A 13,047-nucleotide genomic window follows, 5' to 3' on the forward strand; every position below is an offset into this window, starting at 1 on the left:
AATCAGGCTCAAAAGGGAGGGCATTAGTGTACTGTATGACCAAAGAAAAGCTACAAAGCACCCAGAGAAAGAGAAATCCGTGCTTCTTAGTCCTTGGACCCAAGGACCCCGCAGCAGCAGCGCAAGCGGGGTATGGAACCGGATTATTCCTGCCGTGCGGAGGCAGGGGCTGATTTCTTCCCAAAGAAGCAGGCGCCACTGGGGGGGAAGGGAAGGGAAGGGAAGGGAAGGGAAGGAGTTTCGGGGCGGCCCCAGGAGGACAGCCGCGGGCTCCTCTGCCTGGGCCCTTGCCCCGCCTTGGCCTCCTGCTGCTCTTCCCCGGGGAAAGGCGGCCCAGGTGGGGCTGGGTTAATCCTGGGAGCCGGGGCTGTCTCCTCCTCCTTGGCTTCCCCGGACCTCCCGCCTCCTCTTCCTCCTCAAAGCCTTCGCGGTCCCTGATCCTTGGAGGGAGCCCTGGAGCTTTCCCGGTGAGTTTCCAGCTCTTCTGGGGGAAGTCGGGGGGCCAGGAGGAGACCCTTCCTCCCTTCCGGCCGAGATTTCTTCTCTCTCCGTCCTCCTGCTCTTTCCCTCGGCCCTTTCCTAGAGGACCTGTCCTCCATTCATTCCCGCCTTCTTCTGTCCAGGAGGCAGTTCAAAATGCCCTCCATTTGTGAGCCGCCCGGGGCTGCTTCACAGTCTCCCTTCCTCTTGGCTGCCCTCCCTTTGGAGCCGGACTCAGAAGCAGGGATTCGTGGCTCTAGGAGGCTTTTAGGCGCCCCTTTTCCTGGGAGGGATTTCCCTTTCTAGGAGTGTTTTGTGGCTTTCCTTCGGCCGTCTCCTCCATTATGCAGAGGGCGAGATGGTGACCGGGTGTCCTCCTTTCCCCGGACGTGTCCTCCATGGCCGCCTCCTTCTGCCCAGGAGGAATTCCCAAATGTCCTCCACCCGGAGCAGGACTGGAAAGCAGGGGGTTGTGTTTCTAGGGGCGTTTGGAGCTTTGTATTTGGCCTTGCCCTTCCTTCCTCTTTCCCTGGAAGGCCCTCCATCCGGAGCAGGACTCCGGGGCCTGGGGGTTGGAGGTTGTTCCTGGGCCCCGTCCTCCATTTGGGGGCTCCTGGTCCTCCTTGGCGGCGAGGAGGAGACTCCTGGCTGTCCCCTGAGTCCCAGTCCCCCTCCTTGCTTCGGGACTTTGCTGGGTCCTTGTGGCCGGGTCCCTCCTCCTCACCTGGCGGGAGTTCCTCCCCATTTACTCCCCGCTGAAAGGCTTATTATTGGAAAGGCTTTGGCAGCCCAGGCGGAAGCGGCCTTGGGCGGCGGAGGAGAGCTCCCTGAGCCTTGCTTTCCCTTTCTGGAACCAGGGCCCGCCCTTTCCCAAAAGGCTTCCCCACAGATTGCCTCGGGTGCCTTGGCCATCCTTTGCCCTAAAAGGCCCATTTCTAAGCGACTGCAGCCGAAGACAACTTTAGTTGGTGGTTGTTGTTGGGTGCCTTCAATTTATTTATTTACTCCATTCCATTTTTTATGCCGCCTTTCTCCCAACAAGGGACCCAAGGCGGCTCACAAGATTTAAACACACACACACTTTTAAACATAGCTTTTTGTGGGGTTTGATGGCAGTTTTCTTCGGAGGCAGTTTGCCATGGCCACCTTCAGAGGCTGAGAGAGTGTGACTTGCCCAAAGTCAGCTAGTTGGATGTGAAGTCGAAGGCTTTCACAGCCAGCATCCATAGGTTTTTGTGGGGTTTTTTGGGCTATGAGGCTTTGTTCTAGAAGGGTTTATTCCTGATGTTTTGCCAACAGCTGTGGCTGGCATCTTCAGAAGTAAATCACTTCCCCTCAACTCACAGTATATATACACCCCACTCTCTTCCATGCCAGCCTTCTCTGAAGATGCCAGCCACAGACGCAGGCAAAACACCACGAAGAAACTCTTCTAGAACACAGCCTCATAGCCTGAAGAACCCACAAAAAACTATCACCTAGTTGGGTTTCTGTGGCTTGAGGCAGGACTCGAACCCAGGTCTCCGGAGTCCTAATCCAGTGCTCAAACCACTACACCACATTGGATCACTAATTTAGCTTCTTCTTGTTGTGTGCCTTCAACAACAATTTTTCAGTAACTTTTCAGCCCAACCAACCATGCAGTTTGACCCCACTTTAAGTGCAATGAAATCCAGGTCAACTCAGAAGTGTGTCCTGTTGAATTCAGGTAGGGCTTTCTCTCAGAAAGAGGCTGCATCCCCATTGCAGAAATAATCTGGTTTGGCACCACTTTGACTGCCATGGCTCCATGCTATGGAACTCTGGGAACTGTAGTTTGTTGTGGGACCAGAGCTCTTTGATAGTGAATGAACACATCTGCCTCCTTTTAAAGTTTTTATTTGGGGAAATTGCCCATGGGGACATCATTATACACTTTGCTCTGGTGCCCTAACAAACTACAATTCCCAGAATTCCATAGCATGGAGCCATGGCAATCAAAGTGGTGCCAAACTGGATTATTTCTGCAGTGCAGATGCATCAAAAGGAACATATCAGCTATTGTCCCCACAGTTAGTATATGTGTTTTACTTTAAGTGTGCCCTTGCCAGGGTGGAGTAATGCAGGGACCAGGGAACTGGAGGTGTTCTGGATGCATGGATTGCAGAAAGGATTAATGCCATAACATGAGTGTGTGTGTATGTGTATCCTTCAGCCTTGCAGGGATGGCTGAGTGCCAAAGTGCAAGAAGAAATAATTGTGTCTATGGCTAAAAGGGGGGTACTTGAGAAACCTGCTGTCGAAAAGTGTTGGGGAGTTAACATGAAGGGTTGGCAGGAATGCTGGGGCCAGCCAGCGACCCCCAGGAGGGCTATTAGAGCTGCAAACTAGTTCTGCTTCTCCTGCTGTTCAGGAATGTTCTCATGTCAGGAGATTGGTGCAGACATGTGCGTGCGATGCAGTCCCTTCCATGAAACAGGCAGCTCATGTGGTCTCTCGGCAGTCACCTGCCTTCAGCCTTGTAACTCCCCCTCTCCCCCAAATTCGGCTTTTTTTGTTTTCCACTGGCTGCTCGCCCAGAGTGAGCAGCTTCCATTTTTCACTCTGAGTGTGTTGGGGGCCTTAGCGCAACCCTAAGAGAGCAAGCTTGATGTGGTGGTTTGGGCGCTGGGCTATGATGCTGGAGACCAGAGTTCAAATCCCAGCTCAACCATGTAAGCCCACTGGGTAACTTTGAGCAAATCACACTCTGTCAGCCTCAGAGGATGCCGATGGCAAAACCCCTCTGAAGAAACATGCCAAGAAAACCCCACGATAAGTTCATCTTAGGATCGCCGTAAGTCAGAAATAACTTGAAGGTACGCAATAACAACAACAAGGCAAATCTATCATGGGGTTTTCTTGGCAAGGTTTGTTTAGAGGAGGCTTGTCATTGCCTTCTCCTGAGGCTGAGAGAGTGTGACTTGACTAAGGTCGCCCAGTGGGTCTCATAGCTGAGCAGGAATGAAACCCTGGTCTCCAGAGTCACAGACTAAAACTCAAACCACTAGGCCACACTGGCTCATAAGTCCCAGCTAATTAGGTGCTTCCTTCTACAATCAAAGTTCTCTAGTAAGGAGGGAGCACCTGTCGATGCAGGTGCAAAATGATTTTAAAAAATCTAAAAAGACAAATAAAAAGGCCTATAATCTATTTTATACTGGACCATCAGGCATATATGCTTCTGAGAGTGTATCTGCACTGTAGCCATAATGTAATTTGACACCACTTTAAGTGCTGTAGCACCTGGGATTTGTAGTTTTACAAGCTCTTTAGCCTTCTCTGCCAAAGATTGTTGGTGCCCCACAAAACTACACATCCCAGGATTCCATGCGATCAGGCTACAGCAGCACTTCAAGTAGTGTCAAACTATTTCTGCACTGCAGATGCATCTAGGTTACACAGAATTCTTCATTTGGCACATTAGTAGTCTACTGACAGCTGTTCTTTTATCTTATTCTCTGCAACTAGCTCTCTAAGTGTGTTAATTTTTGTGGCATTTTAAAATTACAATTTCAGGCCCTCTGTCTATGACATTTGTGCCCTGGGGCCATAGCTCTCTTAATCCAGTGTGGCCAGTGGTTCTAATTTTTACAAATTCTGCTAGATTCAAAGTATCAGAAAGGGCTTAGAAGATCTTTCTGAAGTTTATAATTAGTTGTACTCCCATGACACTATAAGAGCCCGTGCATTAATGTAGGGACTCCAGACTTTGTAGTCTCTATATATGTTGGACTACTGTTTGCATTATTTCTGTCCCGCATGATCATGCTCCATGTTAACTAATGGTCATGGGAGCTTTAGTTCAAGACATCTGTAAGATGATGGATTATTGACATAAAGCTAGGATTGCCATTGTTGTTGTTCGGTATGCAAAAGGATCTTGTAGCACCTTTGAGACTGAAAGAAAGAAGCTGGTAGCACGAGCTTTCTAGACTTGAACTTACTTCCTGAGATGCATGTTGTTGTTTTGTGCCTTCAAGTCATTTCCAACTTGCGGTGACCCTAAGTTCTTGGCAAGATTTGTTCAGAGATGGGGATGCCTTTGCTTTCCTTTGAGGCTGTGAGTATGACTTGCTGTGTGCCTTCAAGTCGTTTCCAACTTTTGGAGACCATAAGGTGGGCTGTTACAGGGTCTTCTGGGGCTGAGAATGTGTGACTTGCCCAAGGTAACCCAGTGGGTTTCCATAGCTGAGCTGGGCATTCAAACCGTGGTCCCCAGAGTCATAATTCAGTGCTCAAACCACTACACAATGCTGGCTGTCTAGGACTTACTAGAGAGGGCAGGTGTGATAGGTTGGGGTACAATTTCTGTGCCCATATGATCCTTTGCCCTGCATTTTCCTGGGCTTGGGGGCATGAAAAGGGGGTGTGGTAGAGATAGATGTGGCTGGAAGGCTGCACTTTCTCAATCCCTGCTCTAAAATGGAGTGCATTCTTTAAAAAATTACAGCTCCCCAAATCTTTCCAGATTCCAAATGTTTCCAAGTGCTATGTTCAAGGAAGTACAGGAGTGTATTGAGAATGCTCATCCTGGAAACAAAAATGGGGGTGAATCTGAGGGACTCTTCATTCTCCACTGACCTAAGTTACACCCTTCTTTCGACTGTAACAATTCAGATTTTTAGATAAAAGGGATAGGATATGTAAATGATCTCTCATGTCTGTGTGCAGAAATGTGCATGATTTTTATTTATTATAAATTTGTACACACCTTAATGAAAATAATTATATCCAAGTGGTGTAGAATTTTTTAGAAAAGTCACATATGCATAAAAATATAATGCAATTTTTAAAAAAATCAGTATTACTCATGTGTGTATGTGTGTGCGTCTGTAATGTTTCTAAAATAATAACTGGTGATATATCTATTAGCATATTTATAATAATTCATTCATGATTGGTGGGCAAAAATCCAGAACTCACTCCTCATGGAGAAATTGCCACATAAAACAAGAGCAGCTACAGGACTTGTTCTCAGTGAAAAAATTCATTCAGGACTGGTTTCCTTTCATAGACTATGTGAACAACAGTGAGCTGCTTTTGCACACCTTCCTCCTCATCAACTGCCCTTTTGGAAGAACTTGCTGTCTACTTAATACAGAATTACAAAATATGACAAATGTTATTCTTTGCTCAGTCTCTAACTGATGAATTCTTACATGTGATTGTATCCCATTAGTTATGTTTTTTGATTGTTTAATTTTATTATGCTTGTTTTAATGAATTTGCAAATTACAATATTTAAAAAAGTATTTATAATATTTATATATCCAAGGATCCCTAGAATAAACAAAACTGATTTGAGAAAGCTTAGGTGGAGAAAAAAAACATTCATGTGACTGATGCTCATAGTCATTGGCATTTGGCTTTATACCAGGGGCAGTGTATTCCAAAGGGGAGGAATCACTAAGTTGAAGGCAAAGATTGGCTGCCAAGTTTATCAAAGGAGTAATTCGCACTAACAGAAAGACCCAACCTAAAGAGGTCAGAAAGATGTGGTTCCTGTTCCTGCTTAGTTTAGGTGCGTAACTGTGCTGCACCCTTAGTACTTCTTATGTAGGGACGGTACTTTAAATGTGGCCCAGTAACATAAAGGCAGCCAGATATCCATTTTGAAATAATACAGTCTCAGGAGCACTGTAATACATGTTATTCTTGAAGTGCCATGCAGGTTAATTTTCATTACCCAGAGTTTACCTTCAACAAATAAAAGGACTCTTTCTATTGGCAGAGAGAACTGGGAACCAGGGGGAATTCTGCACTAGGAAAAAGGGAATGGAGTGGAGATTTTTGTCTCTAACCTCTTCACTCTGCAACCTCCTATTCCAGCTCATACAGTGGGTGTCATCCTGTTAGTGACATACATGTGTTTATGCCATTCTTTGGACATGGTGCAGGCTTTTGTATCCCATCTAAAACCTGTCCCATAGCAGCTTTTGAGTCCTAGGAGGAGGTGCTGTTTACTGGTGTAGATAGGTTTACTGCTACTGTTTACTGGTGTGGATAGGTTGCTGTTGTTGTTCTGTGTCTTCATTTCTGACTTATGGCAACCCCAAGGCGAACGTATCACAGGTTTTTCTTGGCAAGATTTGCTTAGAGGAGGTTTGCCATTACCTTCCCCTGAGGCTGTGAAAGTGTGACTTGCCTAAGGTCACCCAGTGGGTTTCATGGCTGAGCGGTGATTCAAAGCTTGGTCTCCAGAGTAGAGGTCCAACACTCAAACTTTAGTGGGAAACAATTCAGACATGTGGCTAGTTTAGACTCTGAGAGGAAGGAAAAGGAGTTTGCAGCCTATCAGTCACTACATTCTCATGCCTTTTCCCCTCCAAGCTGAAACCATCTGCTTCATCATTGCTTGAATTGCCTCCCCCTCTCTCCCTTTTCTACCTGTAAGCAGCAACAGCCAGCTTTCTTAGGGTTTGACAACTACCAGGATGTGAAGAGGGCATGGCACTGTATAGGCAGAGGATCTTGGCCACTGTTTTAACAAGTCCCTCTACCCCTCAAATCAGATTCTGGGAAGGGACTGCAGGGGATAGGAGATACTTGCAAAAATTGTTCCTTCTGTTTCTTTCTCTAATATTATCTTTATTCTATGATACCACATATACAACATACACAAACACTAATTATCCCACCATCCCAATTACAATACAGTCAATAAACATTAACTGCCCACCCTCCAAACCAACAATATATGTATGAGAATATCATACGCTTCTTCAGCAGTACTTAATAAATATTTACACTTGTCTAAAAAAAAAAACCTAATAAAATATTTAAATCCCACAAGTATGCCATCTCTTCTTTCTTCTTCTTAAAAAGATATAAACAGTTCCCAGTCTTTTATAAAAATATCCAGTTCTCCTCTTTGAGCAAAAGAGACAGTTTATCCATTTCAGCTAATTAAAGGGTCTTTAGTCTCTGTTCCTTCCTCTGGGATCATCTCTTTGAAGGAATTCTGCTCAATGCAAACCCTGATCCAGCCCAATATGTTGGTGCTGAGATATTAAAGGTGTTTAGCCCAAAGCAGAAAGACAAGCCACAAGTTCTTGTGTGAATTCAGCATGTGGTCTGGACCTAATTTACACCTGTTCACTTTGTCTATTCAGTTTTCCAGATCAGCAATATGCTGTTGTAATAAATGGGGACTTGGTAAATATTGGTTTTGTGGATGTGGTCTACAAGGAGGGCCATTATCAACTCATAGTATTTAGTGAAGTACATATTGTTGACAGGCACAGTACAAACTCACATGGCCACAATGACATTCTGGTCAATGTGTGGTAGTGCTTATGTTGGAAAGTGTACATCCCAAGAAGTTTACTTCAAGCACTAATAATTCAAGTCCAATTGATGGACAAAACTTATATAGCTGAAGTAAAATGGAGTTCCTAATATTGCTCCCAGTTGGACTTGGCTTTCCTGTGTTTTTACATCAACCTTGCTCCTTGTTGAAACAGCAGAATTATATGAGTTACATCTCGATTATATTATGTGATTTTTGTGCTGAATTGTAATGTTCAACTGTACAAGTACAACAGTCAGTTTCAGCAGGGGGAGATATGTGTGTGTGTATGCACATTGGCTAAGAAAGCACATTCGTATGTGGAACAGCATCAAATGTACAATAACCTTGAACTAAATGCAAATGTTGTGCATCAGGCAAAAATGTCCAGTTACTTCTGGGGTAAGTGACTTGTTTTAAGATCATGTTGACTGATGAGAAATACTTTACAATGACTTAGCAAGAACCAAAATTACACACACACACACACTGGGGTGCAAAGGCGAGATGTTTCTTGCATGTGTACATAAATAAGGGCTCTATAGTGCTCAAATCCCAAGTGAGCAATGGACTCCATGAATGCCCTATGGAAAGTTTAATTTATTTTTACCTAATTCCTTCAGCTGCAGAATGAAAATACATGATAGTTCATCTTGCAAGAATAAGTGAGGAAGACCCATACTCAACTTCCAGAATAGATCAACTAAATGTCTTACGTATATAAGTCAATTATCTGTTGGTACCTGCTTTACTTTGTCTTAGGTTTTGTTCATTATTCCAAAAAACAGCCGTATGAAAACCACAACAAAATCCTACATTCTCAAAAGAGTGATAGCTATATTGCCTAATGGAAATGCACAAAATATATCATTCAGGCTTTCAAAGCTCCACTGGCTTCTTCATCAGGCAAAAGATATAAAAATATCATACAAGAGGAGAAAAGCGATATGTTATAGTTACAGATATACATTTTATATCAGACATTGTTTCTGTTGTAGTTCATTTGTGTAGTTGTAGATCTGTTCTGGTAGAGAAGCCAGCGGAACTATAAAAGCTTACATGATGCATTTTGTGCATTTTGTTAGGCTAATAAAAATATTATTCTTCTGTAGATTTTGTATTTTGCTGCATAGCCAACACAGCTACCCCTGACTATGTTTCCTGGATTTGAAGAAGCCATAAGAAATTGAGCCATAATCACTAGGACTCTGCACTAAAGGAAGATTCTCTGTGCTGACTTCCCCAAGAATGATCTGGCCTTAGGTTAACTGAGAAAAAACAAGAACTCCAATGGAGACAGCTTTCAGAGGCGGTGTGTGTGTATATATGTGTATGCCAAAGCGCATGAGAGCTGGCACTGGAATTCCAGACAGGATGGTGGTGCTTGCTGCTGCAGCTGCAGGAATGACATTTTGGCCTCTGCTGCCCTCTAATTTCCAAACGTGCTGTTCGTATTCAGTTGCTTTTTCTATTCATTTGCTTTCCTCCCTCCGCCTCCCCGCTCTCCTTCCCTCCCTTGTTCCTGAGTGCTGAGCAGCCTAGAGTCATTTGAGGGGGGGGGGACTGTGTGAAAACTGCTTGAGGCAGTGCATTTTTCAAAATTTCAAATGCAGGAATGTTTGCTAGTACTTGGGCCTCTTCCCCTCCCACCTCATTTGGTGTAACACTGCATGATCCATGTTGTATTACTCAAGCCATGGTATGTTGGAGTAGGACTGAGTTGTTCTATTTTTACCATTGTGCTTTTTTAAAAAAAAAAATCTTCCTTGGCAAATTCAGGGCAAAGAATGAAAGGTGCATACAGTAAAGATGGTATGGACTGGGTTAGTACTGATAGGAAAAGGCTGTGAGCTATCTGGAAACACATTCATCTTTCATGAGAGGAAGTCAGCTCCAGCCATGAATACTGGAGAGAGAAAGAACACTTGCTTAAAAAAAAATACCCACTCTGAAACCTCCCACTCTGAAACCTTTTCTTGTGTGCCTACTTTCACACAGAATGATAATTCATTGTAAACAAACCTTTGTGTAAACAATGTCTGCCATCTATCCTCCCTCACTTTGCTCCTCCTCACTAGCATGGCTGTTAAACAAACTAAGAATTGTTTAAAAATTACCTGAACCAGCTTTTCGTGATTCTTAACAAGCCAGGATCACAAACCAGGATCTAAATGTATCTGTTGTGCTTGTTTTGGAGGACAAGCCTGGAACTCCAGTTATAAGCTGAACAAACAATTCCTGAGTTTGTTCAGTAGCTACACTGGTTAGTAGAAGGAATGTTTATGAAAAGCAGAGTCTTCTCTGGGGCTCCTTTCACATTATACAATTATATCATTATGATTCCACTTTAACTTGCACAACCCTAGGATTTTCAGCGTAAGGAGTGGTATTTAGAATTCACCGCCAGAGAACTCTCATGCCTCCCCAAATCACAAATTCCAGGGTTCCACAGGATGCAGCAATGGCAAGTAAAGTGAAATAATAGTGCTATAATTGTGTTACTGAAAAGGCCCCAGAAGCATGGCTTGTTGCTCTAGGCAAACAAGGCCAGTGTTTATGGAAGAAACCAATTACAATGCAACAAAAAGTGTATAGCATATACTTAGCTTGGGAATGGGGATGTTAAGGGAGGAAAAGATAAGATTGTGGACTAGAGTGACAGTCATTGGAGAAAATCCCTGGTGTGTCTGCACTGGAGGATAGGATAAAGCAGTGCTTGGTAGGGAATGCAAATCTTGAGTGCCTTAGCAGTTTGTTATCTTTCTTGCCCAGCTGTATAGTTATGAATTGGATACTTCCTTTATTCTTGTTTGCAGTCCTCGGCAGAGGAGAATGGGCCCCCACTGTGAAACCACTCTGGGAATCCTTTCTTCACACAGAGTCTTTCTGGGTGACTCCTGATGAGCTCATGTGGCTTCTGCAACCAGCTGCCTCACAAAAATACCAGCTGTGCCATTAAAAGAGCCTAGTAGACAAGCCTCATAGAATCAACAGTCACACCCAGTGCATTAGGAGTCTGCATCTGCAAGTGTGAGCATGCTTCCATTATTCAACGGAGCTGCTTTGCACAGAAACGTCCATGAACCTCATACATCTCATTGCTTAGTCCATCTAATATGGTGGAGACCTGACAACTGTAGGGCTTGTTCCCCCCCCCCCAAATAGTTATTCCTGCAAAATGTGAGAATGAAGTCTGCTCTTAATTAGGGAGGCATAGTGCATACATAGTAATTTAAAAGCCACATCATTTAGTTACAAAATGGATGACCTTGATTGTGAGACACAGTTTAAATTTCCCCCTGGCAGGTATACTATGGTGCTGTGTTAAACTGAATAACAACTAGATCATAAACTGGTTAAGCTGGTGGACTTGGATTCAACCTCACTTAGTCTTAATAAAGCTATGAATCTGGAGGCCAGGCTTCAAATCCCTGCTTGGCCATGGAAACCCGCACCCCCACTGGCTGACCTTGGGTGAGTCACACTCTCAGCCTCAAAAGATGGCAGTAGCAAAAGCACAACAGCACAACAACAATAACAACAACAAAAGTCCTAATACTATACAGTATGTTTTTAGATAGGATCTCTTAGGGGCACTCAGAGGTACTCAAAAACTCAGATAGGCTCCTTGAATGAAAACTCAGATAGGCTCCTTTATAACTATTTCCAAAGACAAAGATGTTCAGGCATATGTTGGACATGAATTGTTAGAAAATGGTGGCACTGGACAATAATACAGCTAGCTTGGATCACTTTAAAAAATCTAGATGACGTTTCATAAAGCTGTAAAGTTGAAGGCTTTCATTGCCAGCATCTATTGTTTTTTGTGGGTTTTTCGGGCTATGTAGCCATGTTCCAGAAAAGCTTTTTCCTGGTGCTTCACCAGCATCTGTGGCTGGCATCTTCAGAGAATGCTTTGCCTGGAAAAAGTTGGGTGTATATATACTGTGTGAGCCTGGGAATGCAGAAGTGATTTGCATGTGTATTGTTCTGTGTTGATGGCCTCAGGCTGGGAGGCTAATGCAAAAGAGGATTAATGTCTGGTAATATTATGGATGTTGTTCAGATGGTTCAGGAATACAGTGGTCCCTATGGAACACTTTGAAAAGCAAGCCCTGGAAACAGCACCAAAAAAGCCCACAACTTAGTTCCGATACATGGATGACACTTTCACCATTTGGAGCCATGGAGAAGAACTGACTGGCAACATCCACCCCAACGTCCAATTCACTATGGAAAAAGAAAAGGAAGGAACACTGCCATTCCTGGATGTCCTAGTCATCCACAAACCGAACCTACATTTGGGTCACACAGTATACCAAAAACCCACACGTACAGACCGATACCTGCACAAGAACTCCAACCATCACCCAAGACAAAACAGAAGCACAATCAAAACACTGGTAGACCGAGCAAAATGCATCTGCGAACCCCACTTCTTGGAAGATGAATTGATGCACTTGGACCAGGCTCTACAGGCCAATGGTTATTCCAGCTCAGACATCAGAAGGGCTGCCAGGCCCAGGAAAACCCAGAGGAATGAAGACAAGAAGACAAAGGGAAGGTATTTTTACCATACATCAAAGGAGTCACAGACAGAATAGGCAAAGTGGTGAGGAAGCACAACCTTCAAATGGCTTACAAATTGACGAAGAAAATCGAGCAAATGCTTCACTCAGCCAAGGACCAGAGAGAACCTCTCACAGCCGCAGGAGTCTACCGCATACCATGTAGCTGCGGAAAAGTCTACATAGGGACCACCAAATGCAGTGTGCAAACAAGAATCAAGGAACACGAGAGACACTGCAGACTGGGCTAGCCAGAAAAATCAGCAGTAGCAGAACATGCCACAAACCATCCTGGGCATAAAATACTGTTTGAAAACACTGAAGTTCTGGACCATGCCAACCACTACCATGTCAGGATGCACAGGGAAGCCATTGAAATCCACCAACATCTGGATAATTTCAACCGGAAAGAAGAAATCCTTAAAGTGAACAAAATTTGGCTACCAGTCCTGAGGAATAGCAAGATAAGGACTCAGCAAATGCAAATGGGAAACCACTCAGAGTCAGGGGCTTTCCCAGCAGATAATGATCACCAATTAGCAGACATTAATCCTCGTTTGCATTAGCCTCTCAGCCTGAGGCCTGCCATCAACATAGAACAATAGATGTGCAAATCACTCCTGCATTCCCAGGCTCACACAGTATGTATGTATGTATGTGTGTGTATACACACACACACACACACATATA

The 13,047-nt window shown here is 44.2% G+C and overlaps 1 protein-coding gene across 1 annotated transcript in view; it reads left to right on the forward strand.

Moving 5' to 3' along the window:
* Positions 1 to 255: 255 nt before the first annotated feature.
* PLEKHG3 (pleckstrin homology and RhoGEF domain containing G3) overlaps positions 256 to 13,047 on the forward strand; it is a 64,565-nt gene continuing 51,773 nt past the window's right edge. The window contains exon 1 of the mRNA XM_042441043.1: positions 256 to 467. The gene's annotated coding sequence lies outside the window, so the exon portion shown is untranslated. The remainder of the gene's footprint in view (positions 468 to 13,047) is intronic.

The sequence above is a fragment of the Sceloporus undulatus genome, chromosome 1 (genome assembly GCF_019175285.1).
Source record: "Sceloporus undulatus isolate JIND9_A2432 ecotype Alabama chromosome 1, SceUnd_v1.1, whole genome shotgun sequence".
Classification (NCBI taxonomy): Eukaryota; Metazoa; Chordata; class Lepidosauria; order Squamata; family Phrynosomatidae; genus Sceloporus; species Sceloporus undulatus.